General features: G+C 41.3%; 1 protein-coding gene across 1 annotated transcript in view; it reads left to right on the forward strand.

The window, feature by feature from the left end:
* Window positions 1-1,103, forward strand: part of SLC16A9 (solute carrier family 16 member 9) — a gene marked incomplete in the record, with an annotated part of 79,130 nt that extends 78,027 nt beyond the window's left edge. Inside the window, 1 exon segment of the mRNA XM_073596306.1 lies at window positions 1-1,103.
* Between the last annotated feature and the right edge of the window lie 9,053 nt (window positions 1,104-10,156).

Here is a 10,156-nt window from a genome sequence, read left to right on the forward strand (position 1 = left end):
TGATTCAAAAGGCTTATGGAAAGTGTGCTTTTGTTATCACCTAAACATTAGACTTATAGCAGTTCTTTCATTGTGGGGGCATCTGTGACCAGTATTCTAATTTAACCCTCTTCACACTGCTACACACCCTTCTAGTAAATGGTACACAAAAAGAGACTCCTCATTCACATATATTGTAATACATTTCAAGATGGCCACTCCCTACTTTACCCTCAAATGCCAATTACATAAATTTACATATTGTACTTAAGTGAACATATAGTCCAAACATGGGGTAACTTGACACAGTTGGAGGAGGGTATAGAGCCAGGTCTGATCACTGATCTGAAATTTACAGTGAAAAACACAATCTGTGTCCAAAACTCAACATCATATGGTTGTATAACATATACAGAATGCAGAGGTGCAGAAGGAATATGATGACAAGTGGTGACTGGTGACCACTACAATCCATTATTACTATGCAACTGCTTTATCTGTATAGGTCACACATAAAATATTCCCATTACTGTCCAGACCCAGAAAAACAATTCAGGGTCCACTAACAGAGATAAACATAGTACAAACAAGAAATGACCTTGGTAGGTATACATACTTATTCATGTCATAAAATAATTATGAATGTACAGTTCAGCATTATATGCCTTATATCTTTTGGACAGAACCTTTGTTCATACCTCTCTCTAATCTATATTTATTCCCGGTCAGTTATAAAGACTGCACTTTCAATGTACAACTAGCTCTTCAAAGTGTATGATTTGTATCTAATTTATATTGTGATATTTGTTAGTATGTCTATTTATTTGCGGCTTTGTATATCAGTAATTTTTGTGCAAATGTTTGCATGTAAATGGTCAAGACCTTTGTAGGGTGTACTAATCTGGCCATTTTAAAAGATATGATTCATCGTTAAGTGTATGGCACACTCCTAAGATTATGACTGGATCATGATTCCTTACCAGTGCCCATCCAAAACTGATATATACTTTTTGGTTAAATTGGAATTTAAAGATTAGGCTAACATAGACAGCTCAGAGTGGAACTCTTTATGTTTGAAAGTGTTGATGTGATATACATTCAACAATAAAAATTTTTATAATACAGTGTCTGTGTGTCTTCTTTCAAATGTTCTGTGTAACATAACACTTAAATATAAAATAGTAAATATGTAGGAAGTGAAAAAGGGTGGTTTATACCATAGCAGCATGAACATTAACGTGAATGTGTAGGTTTACATTGCTTGGGAACTCCAATCTCTTGCAAATGCATTGGAATATGGAAGTGAAAGCCTTATGGTGATACATAGCGGTCACCTGTCATATTGGGCGTGCTGGTTCTGCATGGAAGAGGAAGTGAGTATTGAGTGGGCCCTGGTGATGAGAGTTCTATCTGGGGTGCCCTGGAGGTTTCACAGGTGTTTAGAGCAGACTTATTAAGCTACCCTTTAAAAGTTGAGCCTGGAACATGCTTCTTTGAGTAACAAGAGCTATGCTAGAGTGCACTATAATCTGTACCACAAGCACTGTCAGGACCTGCTTGGTGAAGGCTGTAAGGAAGAAACACTGAAAATTTCATGAATTGTGCAGAACTATGGCAAAGTGCCAAACCTGGAGTGACATAGACTGACTGGGATTCAGGACATCCAGTCCTGAATCCCAGGATGCTGTAGAGTGGTCACACCCACTAAACTAAACTTCAACACCACTGTGACAATGATGACGTCCAAGAACCCCACCCTGACTAAGGAAAATCTCTAAAATATTTTCAGTGACAAACCATCTTCTGCATTTTAAGCCATATTCCGCACCACATCACGCAAGCTAAACCCACACATTTGATAACACTGGTCTACAAATTTTAGGAAATTATCGACCTTCAAGATAAAATGTGCTAATTCTTACACATGTATTTTAGATTAATTAGAAAACGGGTGATATAGGTGCTGGTTGGTTAAAGTTATCAAGTCATTTCACAATAAAGATTTATACACAGGCGAGTGTATTTGACTACAAGGGAGGGAGGTGTTTGATGATCATGATGCCTCGTAACTTCTCGACAAGGAAGTGTATAAATTTATCTTCACTCTGAGAGTAAAGATTATTACCTAACTGTAATTTATTCTTCTTTTATTGGTACATTTGCCTTGGTCAGATCTACGCGTCATACAGTTACATCTGGTGGCTTGTGAAAGTCATTACCTAATAGACATATGCATTCGTTTTCGTCCCAATGGATTTTCGTCCGAATTTCGGGTATTTTTGTTATTGATTTAACAAACGATAACGAACATGCAGAGTTCGGAAAACTGAAAGATCCGACATAAACAAATGCTTTATTTTAGTTTTCATTGCCACAACAGTTCAGATACGAGATTCGACATGACGCTGACAATAGTGATCTGTATCCATCGAACCTGTGGTCGAATGTGCCCAACCTTAGCTCTATTAGTCCAAGATTATTCTATATAGAGATAAAAGATTCAACATAGAGAGAAAAGATTCGACATTATAGAGACAATAGCAAAAAAGGTTGAATGTGCCTAACCTAACTCTATTAGTCCAAGATTATTCGACATAGAGAGAAAAGATTTGACATACAGAGAAAAGATTTGACGTTATAGAGACAATAGCAAAAAAGGTCGAATGTGCCTAACCTAACTCTATTAGTCCAAGATTATTCGACATAGAGAGAAAAGATTCGACATAAGGATTCGACGATGCAGTCGCTGTGAGCGGACATTTATGATCAAATGCTCCACCCATAGGCTATAGAAGAATTCTAATGTTGGTTGACTAGTAATAATAATTAATAAATATAATTATTACCAGTGTCATACAACATTAGAATTCTACTATAGCTTGTAGGCGGAACATTTGACCGGAAATGTACGATTGCGGCGTCGTACAGTTTAGCTGCTCCGTCGAATCTTCTTAGAACAGGGGTCTCAAACTGGCGGCCCTCCAGCTGTTGCGAAACTACAAGTCCCATCATGCCTCTGCCTTTGGGAGTCATACTTGTAACTGTCAGCCTTGCAATGCCTCATGGGACTTGTAGTTTCGTAACAGCTGGAGGGCCACCAGTTTGAGACCCCTGTCTTAGAACATTCGACAGACACCATAAGCCTTCAATGACAGATTCGACCTTAATTATTTCGGATTTTCGGACGAATGCATTTTTTAACGAAACTAAATAAATAAAAACGAATTTCGGGAGTAACTAAACAAATGTATTTTTTGGACGAAAACGAAATTCCGAAACGAAATATTTCAGTGTGCACATGTCTAACAGTTGCATCATATTTTCCCTCAGAAGCCAAGATGCCTCGAAGCGGTGTAAACAACACAGATGATTTCTGCTACATTTGTGGTGAGGTTGCATTTGCATCTCAAAAGTGCAGTATGGCGGCAGTGGTAAAAAGGCATACCACCTATATTTTGGATGCAAAGTAGGGGATCAGGACAAGAGTTGGGCCCACATTATTGTTGCATTACATGTGCAACTTATCTGCGTCATTGACTAAACAAGAAGAAAAAGTCCATGCCTTTCGCAGTCCCAATGGTGTGGAGGGAGAATGAAAATGTTACATGAAAAAACAAATGAATGGAAAGTTATGTTATTAGTATCAATAAAAAGATACATTTATAATGATTGGTGTGGCACCATTCTCATTGCTATATCACATTTTGCAGAAAAGTTATGGAACATAGTCGCACATCCCCCTCGTAATTTTGAATTATTTTGACGCAATTTTGACCTGAAGCTGTATCTTGGAAACTGGAGCCAATTACTACGCAGGACTTAATTTTCCTTTATTTAGTGACCCAATTCTGGTAAAATGTAGCTACTTTCATTTATAAGGCTTTCTCCATGTAGACCAGAGTAAGCTGAGCATTACATACAGTATCGTATCTCACAAAAGTGAGTACACCCCTTACATTTTTGTAAATATTTTATATCATTTCATGTGACAACAGTGAAGAAATTACACTTTGCTACAATGTAAAATTAGTGAGTGTACAGCTTGTATAACAGTGTAAATTTTCTGTCCCCTCAAAATAACTCAACACACAGCCATTAATGTCTAAACCGCTGGCAACAAAAGTGAGTACACCCCTAAATTAAAATGTCCAAATTGGGCCCAAACTGTCAATATCTTGTGTGGCCATCATTATTTTCCAGCACTGCCTTAACCCCCTTGGGCATGGAGTTCACCAGAGCTTCACAGGTTGCCACTGGAGTCCTCTTCCACTCCTCCATTAAAACATCATGAAGCTGGAGGATGTTAGAGACCTTGCGCTCCTCCACATTCCGTTTGAAGATGCCCCGGAGATGCTCAATAGGGTTTAGGTCTGGAGACATGCTTGGCCAGTCTATCACCTTTACTCTCAGTTTCTTTAGCCAAAGCAGTGGTTGTCTTGGAGATGTGTTTTGGGTCGTTATCATGTTGGAATACTGCCCTGCGGCCCAATCTCCAAATGGAGGGGATCATGCTCTGCTTCATGACACAGTACATGTTGGCATTCCTGGTTCCCACAATGAACTGTAGCTCCCCAGTGCCGGCAGCACTCATGCAGCCCCAGACCATGACACTCCCACCACAATGCTTGATTGTAGGCAAGACACTTGTCTTTGTACTCCTCACCTGGTTGCCGCCACACACGCTTGACACCATCTGAGCCAAATAAGTTTATCTTGGTCCCATCAGACCACAGAATATGGTTCCAGTAATCCATGTCCTTAGTCTGCTTGTCTTCAGCAAACTGTTTGCGGACTTCCTTATGCATCATCTTTAGAAGAGGCTTCCTTCTGGGACGACAGCCATGCAAACCAATTTGAAGCAGTGTGCGGTGTATGGTCTGAGCACTGACAGACTGACCCCCCACCCACTCAACCTGGGATGACAATGCTGGCAGCACTTATATGTCTATTTCCCAATATCACACTAAGCACGTGCACTCAACTTCTTAGGTCAACCATGGCGAGGCATGTTCTGAGTGGAACCTGTCCTGTTAAACCGCTATATGGTCTTGGCCACCATGCTGCAGCTCATTTTAATGCCGGTTCACACAGGGGCAACACGACTTGCAGGCTGACTCACAGAGTCGACCTGCACACGACTTCAGCGGCGACTTGCAAAACGACTTCTGTATAAAAGTCAATGCAAGTCGCCTGAAGTCGCCCCTAAAATAGTACAGGAACCTTTTGCGACTTGCGTTGCTCCTATTAGAATGGTTTCGTAGTACAGAAAGGGACGCGACTTGTCAGGCGGCTAAGTCACCTGACAAGTCGCCCCTGTGTGAACCAGGGCTTAGGGTCTAGGTAAGAGCCAAGGCCATCTTTATGTAGAGCCACAATTCTTTTTTTTTCAGATCCTCAGTGAGATCTTTGCCATGAGAGGCCATGTTGAACTTCAAGTGACTAGTGTAAGAGAGTGAGAGTGATAACACCAAATTTAACACACCTGCTCCCCATTCACACCTGAGACCTTGTAACACGAGTCCCATGACACCAGAGAGGGAAAATGGCTAATTGGGCTCAATTTGGACATTTTCACTTAGGGATGTAAAAAACAGAGAGGAGATAAGCGCGCTCTGGTGGACGTGGGTAGCTGGTCTGAGAGATGATAGTGATGAGGTGGCACTTCTGGCAGCACTTTGGTTAGAGGAGAAGCAACTCTGAAGTTATAAAAAAGGAAAAGAAAGGTGCCTCTAGGTGGTGTAGATAGGGAAAAGGAGAGGTCCAAGATGAGAACCTTGGGGGACCCTGACAGACAGGCCCCTATTATAGTTAACATACAGTATCTCACAACAGTGAGTACACCCCTCACATTTTTGTAAATATTTTATTATATCTTTTCATGTGACAACACTGAAGAAATGACACTTTGCTTCAATCTAAAGTAGTGAGTGTACAGCTTGTATTACAGTGTAAATTTGCTGTCCCCTCAACAAAAACTCAACACATAGCCATTAATGTCTAAACTGCTGGCAACAAAAGTGAGTACACCCCTAAGTGAAAAAAGGAAAAGAAAGGCGCTTCTAAGTGCAGTATGCAACATTTAATAAAGTGCACAAAGGGTTAAAAGCACTTACAAGATTGTTGAGTGTTAAAAGACATGATAAAATCAGGAGTCCTCATGTGTGGCATGTGTCCATCCTCAGCATGGTGGTAGAGAGCAGTGTAGAGCCGTCCAGCAGCTGTAAAGCATTCTCATACGTGTTGGAAAGAGGAGGCAGCAGGGAAGCCTGTATTCACTGCGGGACACACAAGGCTGATGGTGTCAGTGTAGAGAAGGTGGCGGTAACGCGTTTCGGAGCATGTGCGGCTCCTTCGTCAGACCTACGCCCATACTCCTCAAGCTGGCTAATGAATGGTGAGGGGGAGGAGTAAGGGGAGGAGTGTGGGCAGATGTTGAATACACAATGATAAGGGAAGTGACAGATGTATTACGAGGACAGCCAAGACGAACGTGCACCTGCAAATTGGATCATTAACGTCAGTGCTATATACAATGAAGTCCTGAAGGAATTTGACACAGGGGTACAGGGCACAGATGGCAGCGGTTAAATTAACAATAATAAATAAATATACAAAGGTAAGGTTGACATTGTATCAGTATACAGATGTGTTACATGGTTGGCCGGGTGTCTATATGCATGTGTTACAAAGGCGGCCGGGCGTTTGCACACATGCAAATAGGGTCGTAAGTCGAATGTTGAGTTGGCAATGAATAAATATACAGCTGTGTTACAAGGGCGGCCAGGTGTTTATACACATGTGTTACAGGGGCGGCCAGGCGTCTATGTGCATGTGTTACAAAGGCAGCTGGGCGTTTGTACACATGCAAATAAGGTCGTAAGTCTAATGTTGAATTAACAATGAATAAATATGTAGCTGTGTTACAAGGGCAGCCGGAGAGCTATACACCTGTGTTACAGGGGCGGCCAGGCGTCTGTACACATGCAAATTAAGTAATAAATCTGTTGAAAGGGGATTAAAAAAAAAAAAAAAAAGTTATAAGCGATAGTATATAGTGGATGTTGTGTGAATTGTACTGATTATGTCTGTAACAATGATAAAACAATGCTGATTATTACTTTACTATGAATAAGTGTATAGGTGTGTTACAAGGGAGGCCGGGCGTCTATACACTAAAGACGGGTAGAGGAAAATAGTGAATGCTTATACAAGTTGCATGAATTGTGCAGATTATGCCTGTAACAATAATCTCACGGTGAGAGGTATTACTCAACTGTGTACTAGTATATAGAAGTGTTACAGGGGCGGTTGGGCGTCTATAAACTACAGAAGGGTAATAGGAGGTAGTGGATGCTTATGCAAATAGTACAGATTATGCCTGTAGTAATACTCTGACGATAATAGATAATAATAGATAATAATAGATAATAATAGACTGTAAATAAGTATGCGAGTGTGTTACAGGGGCGGCCAGGCATTTACACACCCACAAATAAGGTCACAAATCTACTATAAGGAATTAACTTATAGGAATAGGTAATAAGATAATAAGGTAATGGATGCTCTACAAATAGTACAGATTGTGCCTATAGTTGTCGATAATAGATCATATTTGATTGTGACAGATGGCAGATATGTACATGTATAATAGGCAAACACCATGACGTATGGATATGATAATAAGGAGGGATGAATGATAAATAAACAACTAAATGTAGTAGATCATATAACTTACTATAGTAGATATATAACTTACACAAGATAAAGTTAGGACGTTAAAGGTGGATAGTATACTAGTAGTGGATAACAAATAGACACCACTATTCCATCCACTCCCAGCTCCAGGGGCGCCATAGACTATTCCACTGTAACTGGTGCTCAACTTACTTCAGACGCAGTACTATCTGCGGTCTCTTTTTTAAGGCCCAGCCTCTTCCCCACAGACCGTCAAAAAGAAAACAAGAGGCTGTAGGGGACAAGGAGGAAAACTTAAACCCAAGCCCATACAGCAGAAAACAACACCTCCTATTACCCTTCTGTATTTTATAGACGCCCAGCCGCCCCTGTAACACTTCTATATACTAGTACACAGTTGAGTAATACCTCTCACTGTGAAATTATTGCTACAGGCATAATCTGCACAATTCGTACAACTTGTATAAGCATCCACTATTTTCCTCTACCCGTCTTTAGTGTATAGACGCCCGGCCGCCCTTGTAACACACCTATACACTTATTCATAGTAAAGTAATATTCAGCATTGTTTTATCATTGTTACAGACATAATCAGTACAATTAACACAACATCCACTATATATTATCGCTTATTCCTTTTTTTTTTTTTTTTTAAATCCCCTTTCAACAGATTTATTACTTCATTTGCACGTGTACAGATGCCTGGCCGCCCCTGTAACACATGTGTAGAAACGCCTAGCCGCCCTTGTAACACAGCTGTATATTTATTCATTGCCAACTCAACATTAGATTTACATGTGTGCAAACACCCGGCCGACCATGTCACACACCTGTATACTGATTCAATGTCAACCTTACATTTGTATATTTATTTATTATTGTTAATTTCACCACTGCCATCTGTGCCCTGTACCCCTGTGTCAAATTCCTTCAGGACTTCATTGTATATAGCACTGACGTTAATGATCCAATTTGCAGGTGCGCGGTCGTCTTGGCCGTCCTCGTAATACATCTGTCACTTCCCTTATCATTGTGTATTCAACATCTGCCCACACTCCTCCCCTTACTCCTCCCCCTCACCATTCATTAGCCAGCTTGAGGAGTGTGGGCGTAGGTCTGACAAAGGAGCCGCACATGCTCCGAAACGCGTTACCAACCCCTTCTCTACACTGACACCATCAGCCTTGTGTGTCCCGCAGTGAATACAGGCTTCCCTGCTGCCTCCTCTTTCCAACACGTATGAGAACGCTTTACAGCTGCTGGACGGCTCTACACTGCTCTCTACCCCCATGCTGAGGATGGACACATGCCACACATGAGGACTCCTGATTTTATCATGTCTTTTAACACTCAACAATCTTGTAAGTGCTTTTAACCCTTTGTGCACTTTATTAAATGTTGCATACTGCACTTAGAGGCGCCTTTCTTTTCCTTTTTTCACTTAGGGGTGTACTCACTTTTGTTGCCAGCGGTTTAGACATTAATGGCTATGTGTTGAGTTTTTGTTGGGACAGCAAATTTACACTGTTATACAAGCTGTACACTCACTACTTTAAAATGAAGCAAAGTGTAATTTCTTCAGTGTTGTCACATGAAAAGATATAATAAAATATTTACAAAAATGTGAGGGGTGTACTCACTTTTGTGAGATACTGTATGTTAACTATAATGGGGGACTGTCTGTCAGGGTCCCCCAAGGTTCTGATCTTGGACCTCTCCTTTTCTCAATCTACACCACCTCCCTGGGTCAGTTAATTGCATCCCATGATTTTCAATATCATCTCTACGTGATGACACCCAAATCTATCTCTGCATCCCCCAGCTCTCTCCATCTGTCTCCTCACGCATCACCAACTTACAGACATATCAACCTGGATGTCACATCACTTCCTCAAACTCAATCTATCCAAAACCGAGCTCATGATATTTCCTCCCACAGGTGCCACTTCCCCTGATTTCTCTGTCAATATCAACAGCTCAGCTATCAACTTGTCCCCCCACGCCAAGGTCCTAGGTGTAATCCTGGACTCCGAACTAAGCTTTCGGCCCCACATCCTATCACTATCCAAAATTTGCCGCCTCAACCTACGCAACATCTCCAAGATACGCCCCTTCCTAACCAATGTCACCACAAAGCTTCTAATCCACTCCCTGGTCATATCTTGTCTCAACTACTGCAACTCCCTCCTCATTGGCTTACCTCTAAATAGGTTATCCCCACTTCAGTCCACATGAACGCTGCTGACAGGCTCATCCACCTCACAAACTGTTCAGCATCTGCTATACCCTTCTGCCAATCCCTCCATTGGCTGCCACTCAACCAACTAATTCAATTCAAGATACTAACAATAACTTACAAAGCCATCTACAACCTGGCCCCCAGCTACATCACTAACCTAGTCTCAAAATAAAAACCTAATCATTCTCTTCGCTCCTCCCAAGACCTCCTGCTCTCTAACTCCCTTGTCACCTCATCCCATGC

The sequence above is a fragment of the Aquarana catesbeiana genome, linkage group LG08 (assembly GCF_042186555.1).
Source record: "Aquarana catesbeiana isolate 2022-GZ linkage group LG08, ASM4218655v1, whole genome shotgun sequence".
In the NCBI taxonomy this organism is placed as follows: Eukaryota; Metazoa; Chordata; class Amphibia; order Anura; family Ranidae; genus Aquarana; species Aquarana catesbeiana.